Source organism: Phyllostomus discolor, chromosome 10 (assembly GCF_004126475.2).
Source record: "Phyllostomus discolor isolate MPI-MPIP mPhyDis1 chromosome 10, mPhyDis1.pri.v3, whole genome shotgun sequence".
In the NCBI taxonomy this organism is placed as follows: domain Eukaryota; kingdom Metazoa; phylum Chordata; class Mammalia; order Chiroptera; family Phyllostomidae; genus Phyllostomus; species Phyllostomus discolor.
In genome coordinates, this window is record NC_040912.2 from 24,640,178 (window position 1) to 24,653,493 (window position 13,316).

Below are 13,316 nucleotides of genomic sequence, written 5' to 3' on the forward strand. Positions count from 1 at the left end.
GTTGTCTTCTGCCTCTTCTTATTGAAGTGAAGATATGCTTAGGGAATATTGTGCATTGGAAGTAATAATGACAAAAATAAAATGCAGGTTGCTAAAGGAGTCCTGTGTAGAAGATTCAAGTTGATTAATAGAATAACATTGGATCTTTCCTTCATGAGAAACCAATTTATTTGTCAGATACTCACCTAAGTAATATTAGATGTGTGTTTTGTCTCATTTTATATTCTAAACCATTTTTGTTATAAGATATAAATGGTGGGAATGGGGCACATATGCTTACTAAGGATGACAATGGAATAAAACACAAGGAAAAAGCCTTTTGTAATTTAATTTTAAATGGTACCATCATTTATTTTTAGTTGGCATTCAGTTTTTAATGTGTTCACTTTAAAATGCATTGCTGTTTAGTTTTGAATGTTACAGTAATTTCAGAGTTGACTTAGCTTTTTTCAGTCACAGATATGAGGCATGTTAATGCACATGAGTTCCAGATGACAAATAGTGCTTGAAGCTTCCATGTCTGCTAATTCATTTTTGATTATAACATGGATGTCTTCTGAAATATAAATGGCATTTGCCTAGCCAAACGGTCATCTGATTTGAACATAAGATGTGATGCTTCACTGATGTTTGAACTTTGAAGTCATTTCAAATTCATTGATAATAGTGCCTATAAAGGCCATGTTCCCTAGCTCTGAATGAAATAAACTAAGACTGTATTATCTGCTTCTGAGAGAAAAATGTTATTTTAATCTATTTACAGGAAGTATGTCAAGTTAATTTAGTAGTAACCTTTGTATTCAGAGGATGTTTCACATTGCTTACATTTTCAAAACCAACTGTATTGTGGTCTAGACTGTATTGTTTTGAGGGATTCCAACTACATTAGTTGTCTTGGATCTTAGTTTTGAATCAAAAAACAATAGCTACTAATGTTTATTAGAAAAAAGTGAGAGTCATCCAAAGAAACTTAAGTTTTAAAAATGAATTAAATTTTTATCATTAACCATTTAAATTAGCTTGAGGTTGATTTTTTTTTAAACAGATAATTTTTTTAAAGATTTTATTTATTTATTTATTTTAGAGAGGGAAGGGAGGGAGAGAGAGAGAGAGAGAGAGAGAGAAACATCAATGTGCGGTTGCTGGAGGTTATGGCCTGCAACCCAGGCATGTACCCTGGCTGGGAATCGAACCTGGGACACTTTGGTTCCCAGCCCGTGCTCAATCCACTGAGCTATGCCAGCCAGGGCCTAGGTTGATTTTTAAAAAAAGGGTAAAAATACACTGGTACTACTATCTTTAATTTATACCAATAACAAATTATTTTCGTGAATTTTAAATTTTCTATATATTGTTACTGTCTGTGATAAAATAAAAAAGGTAGAAGCATTTGTTTGAAAATGTTAATATTGTACTCATTTAATATTGTACTCATTTAAAGTTATTTTAATTTCAAGGGAAAAGGGAAGGATTTACAGGAACAAATATAAAGGACACATGGATAAAAACTAGAGGGGGTAGAAATGGGAGGGAGTTGGGAAGGGATGGGTAGGTGGGCTAAGATGGGAGTAAAGGACAGAAAACTACTTGAACAATGATTAAAATAAAAATAAATAAATAAATAATTATTCTAAAAAATAAAAATAAATAAAAAATAGACGTATTGTATTCTAACTTTTAAATTGTTTTAAATCCCTTCTGGAATATGAGAGTAACATTAGAACAACCACCACACTGTGAATTCACCAAGAACCAGTGATAAACCTGAAACCAGTTGTACTGTGGCAAGTGTTCTCTTGAGATGTTAAAAACAATAAAACTGACCAAATGTCCATTTGCTTTTTATGACTTTCATGATGCTAGAGAGCCCAGGATGCACTCTTTCTTTCTGAAAGAATATTTTGTTCGTATGACCTCTAAATGGTTGCTGAATTACAGTTAAATTTTAATAATATATTTTTAAGTTTTATATTTTAAGCTTTAACATATTTTGTTACTTATAGTTAATAAACATATCCTATTGGAAAGTTAATTTGAAGAAATTATAGTAATATGGTTGACTATCACGCTTAGGTCTCTGGCCAAGTACATTTGTTTCAAGAGAAAATACATGACATTTCCAAGATGTTTATTGCTACTGCTGTTTGTTTTCTTTCAGTGTTTACTCATTTATTTTTCATTATTTTAAATAAGAAAACATTCATTCATAGCGAAAAGAACCACTCTCCAATTGCACATGTTTATGATGATTCTCTAGCCATGTTGGGTAAAAGAGTCTCGTCTTCCCTGAAATCATTGAGTCTGAAAGCAGGTGAGTTTAAAGTCCTCTGAGTCCTGTTCCTTCAACATGGGGACATGCACAGCCAACAAAGGGAGTGAGAGAACCCACTAATGATGGAGGTTGGGAGACAGTGCTGGGGGTGGGTAGAAGGGAGGAAGAGAGAGAATGACATCTTCTGATTTTTTTTGTTTAGTTTTACCTACTTTGAGGTGAGTTCAAGTTTCTGGTTTCTAATACATTAAACAAACAAAAAATCTGATATTTGCCAAAGCTTTTTCTTAATTATATTGCACCTATATGTGTTTTGCAAGTGAACACACCATATATGTGCAATGTCACAAATATGCCTCCTTATTTCCTTGCTTCACAAATAATAATTTTTTAATCCAATCCTGCTTATGGTTTAGTTCTTAAACCATAGTATGCAGGAACTAGTATAGGCTTTTTTCTTTTTTTTTTTTTTTTTGATTTATTCACGAGGGGGGGTAGAGAGAGAAAGAGAGAGGGAGAGAGAAGGAGAGAGAGGGAGAGAGAAACATCAATGTGCTGTTGCTGGGGGTTATGGCCTGCAACCCAAGCATGTACCCTGGCTGGGAATCGAACCTGCGACACTTTGGTTCGCAGCCCAGGCTCAATCCACTAAGCTATGCCAGCCAGGGCAGACTTTTTTCTAATCACTCCAAATCCTCACCTGATAAAAAAAAAAAAAAAGAAAGAGAAAAAGAATAGCATGTGATTTCAAGTGTGATCTGATATGATATAAACCAAGCACTTGCTTTTCATAGAGTATGATATCGTTTTCAAGTTGGGTTGTCTTCCAATTCACAAGGTTCATTCAACCCCAGCCTCATTTCCTCACTAACTTCATGTATTTTTCAGAGAAATGATGTTGACATAAATATAATTTAACAGTGAATATTGAGGTCTCTGGCCAAGTACATTTGTTTTGAGAGAAAATTCGTGATGTTTCCAAGATGTTTATTGCTACTGCTGTTTGTTTTCTTTCAGTGTTTACTCAAGTTTATTTTTCATTTGGTTGACCTCTCCTAAAATGACCTCTCAAAAAATCTCAAAATAGACATATTGTGTAGGATAAATTATATATTCATGCATATCACATATATACACACACACATATATGTTTATGTATAGGTAATAATATTTATGTAATAAATCTTATATATGTATATTACATAAATATAATATTAATAATAATATTACATAAATATAATATATTTATGTACTATAAATAATAATTGATATTACAGAAAATGACTAGACAAAAAATAATTCTCTTTCAACAAATGTCTAAAGAAATATATTGAAAGTGTACATGTGAATAATATAGACAAGTAATGTACACTATTCAATTGTCTTTTCAATTGGTTATGAGTGTGATCTCAAAGGCAGAGTCAATTTTTTTCTTCCTTTCAATCCATGTGATAGTTCATTGGAGTATTAACCATTATTACAGTTCTTTTCTGTTTCCATGCATATGTTCCTTTGAAACCCTTGCTTTGGACAATGAAATGCAAATGTAAGGGGCCTTATTTCTGTGTGCAAGTTTTAATAGATTTCTGCCTGTCACAAGAGTTGTGTAAATATTTTGAAGCCTTTAGTAACAAACTGAGTAAACCTCTTATTGCCAACTGGCATTGAGCATTGGTTTTAGTGAAAAAAAAAAAAAGACACTTTGTTGTGTTAAGCCACTGAGATTTATTACTGAAATATAAATTAGTCCATCCTAATTAATGAATGCATTTTTGCCACTGCATGTTTCTTGGTCTTTATTATAGCATTTACTGCATTTCATTCTATTATGATATTTGCCTAAATATCTCCCTGTTAGATTATAAATGCCTCAATATCAAGCATAGAGCCTGGCATATAATAACCCTTAAAAATGTTTGTTGACAGAGTATAATAAATATACAATAAAGTGTATAATAGCACATCATCCTTCTGGTATCTTTTCTAGAAAAGGAAACATGAAACACACAGCATACAAAGTAGAAGGTGCATGGCAGGCAAAAACCAAGATGCGTAGTGATTAGGAAGCAATTCAACATAAGGGCAGCTGCCTGGAGTTGTCTCCTGCTGTGTTGCCTCCTTCCTATGTGATCATGTGAATCCTGTGTCTTCTGTCAACATGCACGAAACTGAGGCAAGCTAACTTGTCAGCTTGTAAGTTGTGTAAAATCTCATATTCTTGATGTGTCGCAGACGACCAACAAATATATTTGCTACATGGTTATAGAAATTATTTTATCTGCATAGTTATTATCTAAGCAGTAAGTGCTAACTTAAATATTTCTTAGTTTAGTGTTTGTTCATTTGTTTGTTTGTTTGAATAGCACAGTGCAGATATAAATCCTCCATTAGACAGAAAGTAAAATTGTCATGGCTAGGAGAAGAGACTTCCCCCATGTTACATGAGGACTTGGAGTCTGCACAGAATCTTGGTCTCTAGATTCCTCCTATATCACAAAGTATCTGCATATCTACCAGTAATGCATGATCTTTGTCTTTCTCACTGATGCTGTAATGTAACAATAGTTTATATATTTGGTACAAAAAGAAAAGTAGAAGGACAATGTCACTCAAAATATTTATATCAAAAGCATTAGAGCATACCTATTCTCCATTAGTAGTTAAACAGAGAGCACTTTGATGAAAGAAGATTTAAGTCCCCTCTGAGGTGATCCCTCTTGACATTATAGATAATAAAGCACTTTGATTGCAAGTACCACACACTCTGAAAATCATGTTACTGGCTACATTACCAAATTCAATTAGTTATATTATATTCTGCCGGACACCATTAGTTTCTACTGAATGAGCTTTCATGTGGGCTGACATCTTCAAACACATGCTTTGGTGAATGCATATTGAAATACTTAAAGCATGTTACCTCATACATATTTAGTTGTACCTGCACATTAAAACTATATTAAATTACTAGGAAAACAGGAAAATACAACTTACCTTTGATTAAAGAGACAATTTCTCACCCAAGAATATTAATTTCAGTGTTCCTGATAGCAATTTCAAATATTTTTCTTTGTGTGATTTCAACACACAGTGTATGCTTCAGTAAAACAGAGCAAAGCTTTTCTTCTCTGTAATGTGACCTTGGACAAACTTATAACACAATGTCCCTCTAGTGCCTAATTTTGAATGATGCTTACAGTTGACATTCAATAAATAGCCCTGATTGACTGAAAAATGTTGTATCATGCCTTTTTTAAAAAAGATTTTATTTATTTATTTTTAGAGAGGGAAGAGAAGGAGAAAGAGAGAGAGAGAGAAACATCAATGTGTGGTTGCTGGGGGCTGTGGCCTGCAACCCAGGCATGTGCCCTGACTGGGAATTGAACCTGCGGTACTTTGGTTCACAGCCTGCACTCAATCTACTGAGCTACACCAGCCAGGGTGTGTATCATGCCTTTAAAACATGAAGCTACCAAGAGCTGTAAAACAATTTTTGTGATTTTAGTACTGCGCCTCCAGAATGTATTTTTTAGTTTCTGGCTTTAAGATGATCCTAACAACAATGTCCTCCTTCTAATTATAGCTTGGCTCTGATTTTGGTTTTGGCTTTGAACAACATGCCTTTGTATACATGGTAAGTAGAGCATTATAAAAATATAGGACCAGGATTCTCCATTATAAACTCAGTGCTAGAAGTCAGAAGCTCTACCACTATACACTGTCAAATTATTCCATCTACCTTCTGGACCATGATACTTCTCAATTGCTTCTGTTTACCTTGGCTGACCTCTCTACATGTGGCCTATTGATTGACTAACTTTTGTTGATTTAATCTTGGTCCTGGCCAGCCCTGTCCCATTTTTGTCTCCTCTCAAAGAATTCTAGTAGTTATTTTTTTAACCAGCAATCTCCATATAGCCCAAACACTTTAAGAATAGGATGGGCTTCAATAAGAAAAAGAATTTAGGTAATTTCTGCTTTTATAGCCTTGACCAAAGCTGAGAAGAACAGGAGCTGGTTTTCAGCAAGCCTTGTTATGATACTGACATGAGAACCCATATTCATCAACTCTAGGTCTCTGGGTCTCAATACAAAAGGAGAGGGAAGTGACCAGGAGTGAGATTTCTACAGAGAGTAGTCAGTGTTCTATTGCTCTTCCCTGCTCTTTCCTTAGAGATTTGATGGGTAATGGTTTCTCTACCATCTTAAACCACGTCACAAGGGTTTAGGGAAAGAATACCTGGAAGGCCTCTTAGGAAGATTGGCATACATCTTCTGGAATGGGGAGAATAAAAGGAAAGCTTTAACCTCTCAAGGCTTGGGAGAGGCTGGTTTGAGTGGCCTGAATGAGACAAGAGAATAAATTATGGTGTGGAAGACTCTTGGAGCATGCTTGGGCAAAGATCTGAGCTCCCTGTGATTCAGAGTTGGACTCACAAGGTGGATGGAAAACACCTTTGTGAAAAGACAGAACCAGGGCTGTGGTTTCTGGTGCCCCACTTGGTGCCCTGCACAGAGGTTCAAGTTGAGGTTGAAACCAGCCTCTGTTTATTATATCAGCATGGCCCTGTCAGGCTGGAGAATGGGTGCTGCTTTCTAATTTGCAAAATAATGTCTTAATGTATACTACTGCATCAAACAGAGTGAACTTAAATGAAGGTGGATCTCCAGTAGCAAGATGTTGACAAGGTAGTGCTAAACCATCACTTGGGCGAGGCTTCATCTGAAATTTGGGACCTGGGTATGGAAGCATCTGAGGTGTCTACAAAAGAGGAAATGAGAGGGATAGAAAACGAGTGGGGGAGGGGAGAACAGCTATGAGTGAAAGAGCCAGTGTTTGGATGTTCTGCCAAGAAAGAATAGGGTAAGCCACATAAAGTTCGATTTTGTACATCTTCCTCCTACCTGCCCTTCTCCTCAGACTCAGCCCTGGAGTGAGATGTAGGAAGGAAAAGGGGGCAAACAGACCTCCCACCATTTTCCCTTCCCCTCTGGAAGCTTCAGCCTGAGGTAGAATCTGACTGTGGATACGGTGAGGTCGGAAGCAGAGGGTGAAGAGTGAAGACATTCTGAGTGACATGACTAACAATGTCTTTGATTATTTTGGACTTCTTAATACCTGAAAATGTAAGAGTATATGTTAGCACCTGGAAATCATAGAGAAACCTATGGGACCTGTCCAACATTGTACCTGGGAGTAGGAAAGAACAAGCCCTGAGAATGTGTTCAAAGGAAATAAGTGTGAGAACAAACAAAATTACTCTTTGTGCCCACTCTGCTAAGTTTAAAAAATACATGGCTTCTCTGGTATAATTTCCAAAGTTGTTTCTTCTTTCTTCTAAAACTTAGTACAGTCTTTTATTGATTTGTGTGGAACAGTTTCTGATTTCCTAAACAAACATGAATGAGCTTTTAAGGTGTGCTGTTTAACTCTCCAATCACTAAATGTATCAGATAAAGGCTAAAGATACTTAAAAAATGTTTCATCTTATGTACTTGATATTCTATCAATAAGAATTCTCCATCAATTGGCCAGCACTAATGCATATGCATATTATAATAGTTTACTCCTTCAGAATGATGCCATTACCTCAAAAGGTTTGTTTTGTATTATCAAAATGATGTCGAATTTTATTCAGAATTATTTTGGTGTTGTTATTTGTATTGCATTATTTGCATACAGAAAATGCACGTAACTTATGTAGTTATGGTGACTGAATTTCCCAAACACCAAATCAAGAAATGCAGTTTTTGGGTTCCATCCAGGTAAGAAAAAATACCTTGATTGCCCAAACATTGTCACCAGTTTAATGTTTCTGGATCAGTGCCTTGGTCTAAAAAGCTGACACAGACAATATGGAAAATATTATGTGTACAGGGTTTGGATTATGTAGGGTAAATTATTTCAAACAGGGGGCACCACACTATCCATTAATATCAAAGCCTTGACTTTCTCTTTTCTTGCTACTGCTTTTTTGCAGATATTTTTGACCTGAGTAATTTTATTTGTTTGTTTGTTTATTACTGTCATTCTCTTACAGGTGTCCCAATTTTCCCCCATTGCTCTTTCTTACCCCTCTCACCCTCTGCTCCCACAGTCAGTCCCCACCCTGTTGTCCGTGGCCATGTGTCATTCATACCTGTTCCTTGACTAGACCCTTGCCCTTCTTTCTACCATTATCCTCCTCCGCCCTCCCCTCTGGTTGCTGTCATCTTTTTCTTTGATCCAAGTAATTTTAAAGTAAAACCTCCTTCATTAGATATTCTAGTACCTGGTTCATTTGCCTAATCATGACCTTAAATTCCCTGCCATACTGCTAGCAGAGAATCTGTGCACCACATGGCTTATTCAAAATTTTGCAACATTAAGCATATAGACCAGTCCATGATCATATTTCTTGGTCTTATTAATCCATAATAATTTGGTATTTGAATTCAACTTATTTTCACTGAATAGTGGTCAGTTGTTTTTCTTTGTCTGGGGCTTATTTTCTTATTTTCTGGGCTTCTTATCATTCAGTACACATGTGTTCTATTCTGCCATTCCCGTATTCTAACTGAGAAAAGGAGACATTCAGGAATAGTTTGGAACACTAGATCAAGCATTATCACAGTTCTTAATTATGCTTTGAAAGGATTCCAAATGGAAGTATTCATCTAAGAACAAACTAAGCATTACAGTAAAGAAGGTATGAAATAGCCATATGAATACTCCTAATACCAATTCATTTCTTTAGTTTATGAAGAACATCATTAATGAGAAAGCAGCATATTCTTTTTTCCCGACTTAAAACAATTACTGGAATAGTTTAGCATTTATGTGAAATGGCATAAATCAAGTAGACTGAGAACTAAAACACATCTATATATTTCTATGCTTTAAAAAGTAGTCCAATCTAGTATAGCCAATAAATCCATGACTAAGTAAAGGGTATGAAGTGCTCTTCATCAGTTATAGATTGAGAGTTTGGGAAAAGAAAAAAATGTTCCAAGAAATAATGAACATTCTTACTTGACAGCTTCCAGGACCACATTAAAAATGAATCATTCTAAGAGAACACTGTCATTGAATGGTTTCCCCCATGGCTCTGTTCACTACATTTATCAGAGAGTTTCTCAAACTTCTTGTTTTAAGTTCTGGGTATTTAGGTTAATTGTCAATCATTTTTATTATAGAACAAGGTAAGTTTATAAAATATTTTTATACTTTGCTTAAGGGGACTCATTAAACACAGCATTCCTATTTTTTTAACATCCTCAAGCTTGACATTTGAAAATATAACCTAAAACACAAGACGAAAGTTTGATCTGGGTTTGGGTAGATTTGTTTTTGGGGTTTTTTTTTGGTTTTGTTTTTTAATTTGTATCAAAAAGCTTCAAGTCATTCTGGTTAATTTTGGGGTTGTGATTTGTTAACAAGAAAAACAGACAACCTTAAGATGCTTGAGGAAGAACAGCAAGTTCTGTCAGTCCCTGGGCCCAGGTAAATGGCCGCTATTGCTATAAGAAGGGAAGGAGAAACAAACTTCTCTCGGAAATGGCATGGAGAGTTCTGCACTTGATCCTCTATTATAGCATTCAAGGTGCCTCAGCACTAGAACAGAAGGGCAAACTTCCCACACAAGACCCAGTACAGCAGAGATTTGCCATCACAGGGAGGAGGCACAAGAATGGTGAGAGAGCCCCACCTATGAAGCCTTGGCTTACAGATGCTGAGACTGATACTGAACCAGGGCAAAGACAACTGCCTGTGCCTGTCCACCAGCTTACCAAGCAGTAAGTAACAAGCAATCCTATTCTTCCCTGGGGATGGTGCAAGAGCCCTTCTTCCTAAAGAGAGACCCTCTGTGTTGTAGTTGTGCAAAGATAGCTGAATGCCCAGGTTGGAGCAGGAACATTGAGAAAAATTCACTGGTAGCTTAGGTCCCACTTCACCCAGGATAAATCACTTGGATACCATGAATACTGTTGCATCCTGAAGATAATAATAGCAATAGCAACAACTACACTCAGCTCAACTCTGGACTAGATGACTCAACCCTTAACCGGCATTCTGATGAAAGGAGAGCCAGACTTGTTTCCAGAAATAAATACAAATTATCTCAGTACTTACTGTTCCCCACTTGATATCAAGCATTCAATTTAAAGTATATGTTAACACAACAAACAGAAAAATGTCTCTCCTACTTTTCAGAGTGTTTTTTTTTTAATCAGACATGGATTTTTGAATTCTGTTGAATGGATTTTTTTGTGTATGTCTATTGAGATGAACTTATGGCTTTTGCTTTAGTTTGCTAATATAGTAAATTCCATTTATTAATTTTCAAATGTTAAGACAAACTTTCATTCCTGAAATAGAATCCACTTGGTCATAAAATACATTTATATTTTTGGAACCAAATTGGTAAACTTTTGTTTAGAATTTTTGCATCTAAATTTATAAGGAACACTGGCCTTTAAATTTCTTTTCTTGTAATGGCTTTATAATAGGTTTTTACTGACCTCATAGAATGAGTTGGAAACTGTCCCCCACCATTTTCTGAAAATCTTTATGGTTTATTGGTAAATGTTTGAAAGAATTTACCTATGAAGCCATTTGAGCCTAAACAACTTTCTTCTTATTTAGATTTTTTTTTACAGCTTTCAAATACAAACTTAATTTTAGTAAATATTGACTTTGGACAGGGAAAAATTACATAGGATATATTAAGAGGAAACTGAGATCTGGGATATGAAAGGAAAAGTTTTTTTACTTTACATAATTGGCATGGCCCTCATGAATATTCAAATTCTGTATATCTAGGAACAAATCATAGCATAGATAAATAAAGGAATGATTGCATAAATAATTTTCTAGAGTTGGAAGACAAAGGAAATTAACAACCCTGGTCATTATTTCAGGTGCCAGATACTACATCTTGTTTTAGATTTACAGTTCCATTCAATAGTCTTAAACATTCAAGGGGCATGTTATTACCTACATTTGCATATGAGGAATCTGAGTAGTTTAAAAAGATTAAGTATCTTCACCAATGTGCCATTCCTGGTGAGAAATGAAGTGATCTTCAAACTCAGGTATATACAGCTCCAAAGATTGGGCTCCTTCCATCAAATTATCATATTAGTTATATTTTGCTTGCTTCTTTGTTGCAAGCAAAATATAACCAGAGACATTGAAATAAAGAACAAACTGACAGTAACCAGAGGGGAGTGAGGAGGGGATAATGGGAAAAAAGAGAAAGGGTCATCAAAGAACAAGTATAAAGGACATGTGGACAAAGCCAAAGGGACATAGGAACGAGGGTGGGAGGTAGGGATGGGTGGGGCAGGGGAGAGTGGTGGGGGGAAATGGAGACAACTGTACTTGAACAACAATAATGAAATAATAAAAAATAAAAATTAGAGGTGAGAAAGACTATTGTATTAGGAGATGAGTAAATCTCAGATAAATTTGCTCTGATGTGATTTTTTTTAATTTAAAAACAGCTTTTGTGTCCTCATTAATAAGACAAATTTACTACAATTACCTGTTTTTGACCTGCCTCACAGTGGTTCAGTTAGACTCTGGTGAGATTCATATATAAAATGTACTGTAAACTGTTTTATGCAAATCTTATTCTTGTAACTTTAAAAAAGTCTCAAATTGCATTTCCAATACGGAAACTAATGTGTGACCTAGCTAATACTTTATTTTGTCAAGTTAATGAATTCATACACCAGCAAACAAACTTGGCTATTTTTGTTTTTATAGGTAAACATTGCAAAATAGACTCACCGTATATCATATCCAACCTCTTAATGTATGTTTCCAAATTCATGGGAAGGTAAAAATAGTGGCATCTTATTTTAGGATTTCCCAAACATTAAACATATTGACTATGTACTCACACAACAGGTCACTTTATGAGGTGGATGCAGCTAGGAGCAGCCTGACTCACGGCTGCTCTGAAAAATATCCCACGTGCTTTTGCTAAAGTGCCCTGGCAAGACTCGCCAGAGGCAGTGGTCACGATTAATGCGCACCTGCACCATCAGCCTAGCATCCCATCTCTTAATTAGTTTTGTCTGTTTTATGGTTCAGTAATTAAACATATTGTTATAAGTAACTAAAAAATAGAAGCCAAGAAGCCCATTTCCACAGCTGGCAGCCTGACACATTAGAAGTTTAATTGCCGAAATGCTGTCAGGGGCCAAATTCTTTATCATCATTTGCCTAACAATTACAAATGAGTGGGTGGGTAGAAGTGGCACTTCGGGTAACATAAGAATTCTTTTATGACTGATTCCCCCAACCCAAATATATTCTTTATAGGAGCTGAGCTGCCTGGGAGTGGATTCGAATAACACATTTTTTTAAAAGCAGAAATTAATCTTTAAACCAGTAGTACTTGCTGCACCTAAAGAGATTAAATGGTAAGAATTAGTTTGGATACTTTCTCCAGAGAATTATCAGATAAAGCAATAAGAGTTGCATACTATTCTCCACCAAGTCCCAGAGGAACAGAACATCTTTTTATGAGCTTTTCCCTTCTACTACGAATGAAGATCTTTCCACACTGTCCTCTTTCTCTTACCTTAACCAACCACCGTAAAAATAACACACAGCCTCGATCTTGGGATATATGCATGCCCGTTTCTGTAAAAGTATTACGACTTCCTCTCAAAGTCAGATGCTGTTTCTAGCACCATTTAATTTGTATTCTGTTTCCTGCACCTTAAACTTATATAGTCATCTCTTTTATTTGCACAAAAGTATACTAGCAAAGTGTTTTTCTGTACAGACAAGAAACTAGGTAGCATTTGTCTCTACTATGCTGAGTAGGATATTTTTAATAGGACTTCAGGGTTTTTTGTTTCATTTAAATTATATTTTCTGAATATTAAAGTAATACATCTTTAGTTTAGAACATTGGGAAAATGTATAGTTGAAATAATAAACATTAATCAATAGTTCAATCAGCATATTAGATTACTTCCCAGCATACGCTCACTTCGCTCCTTCTTAGGGTATAGTGTCTTTCCTGCCTCACTGAATTGGGGCTTG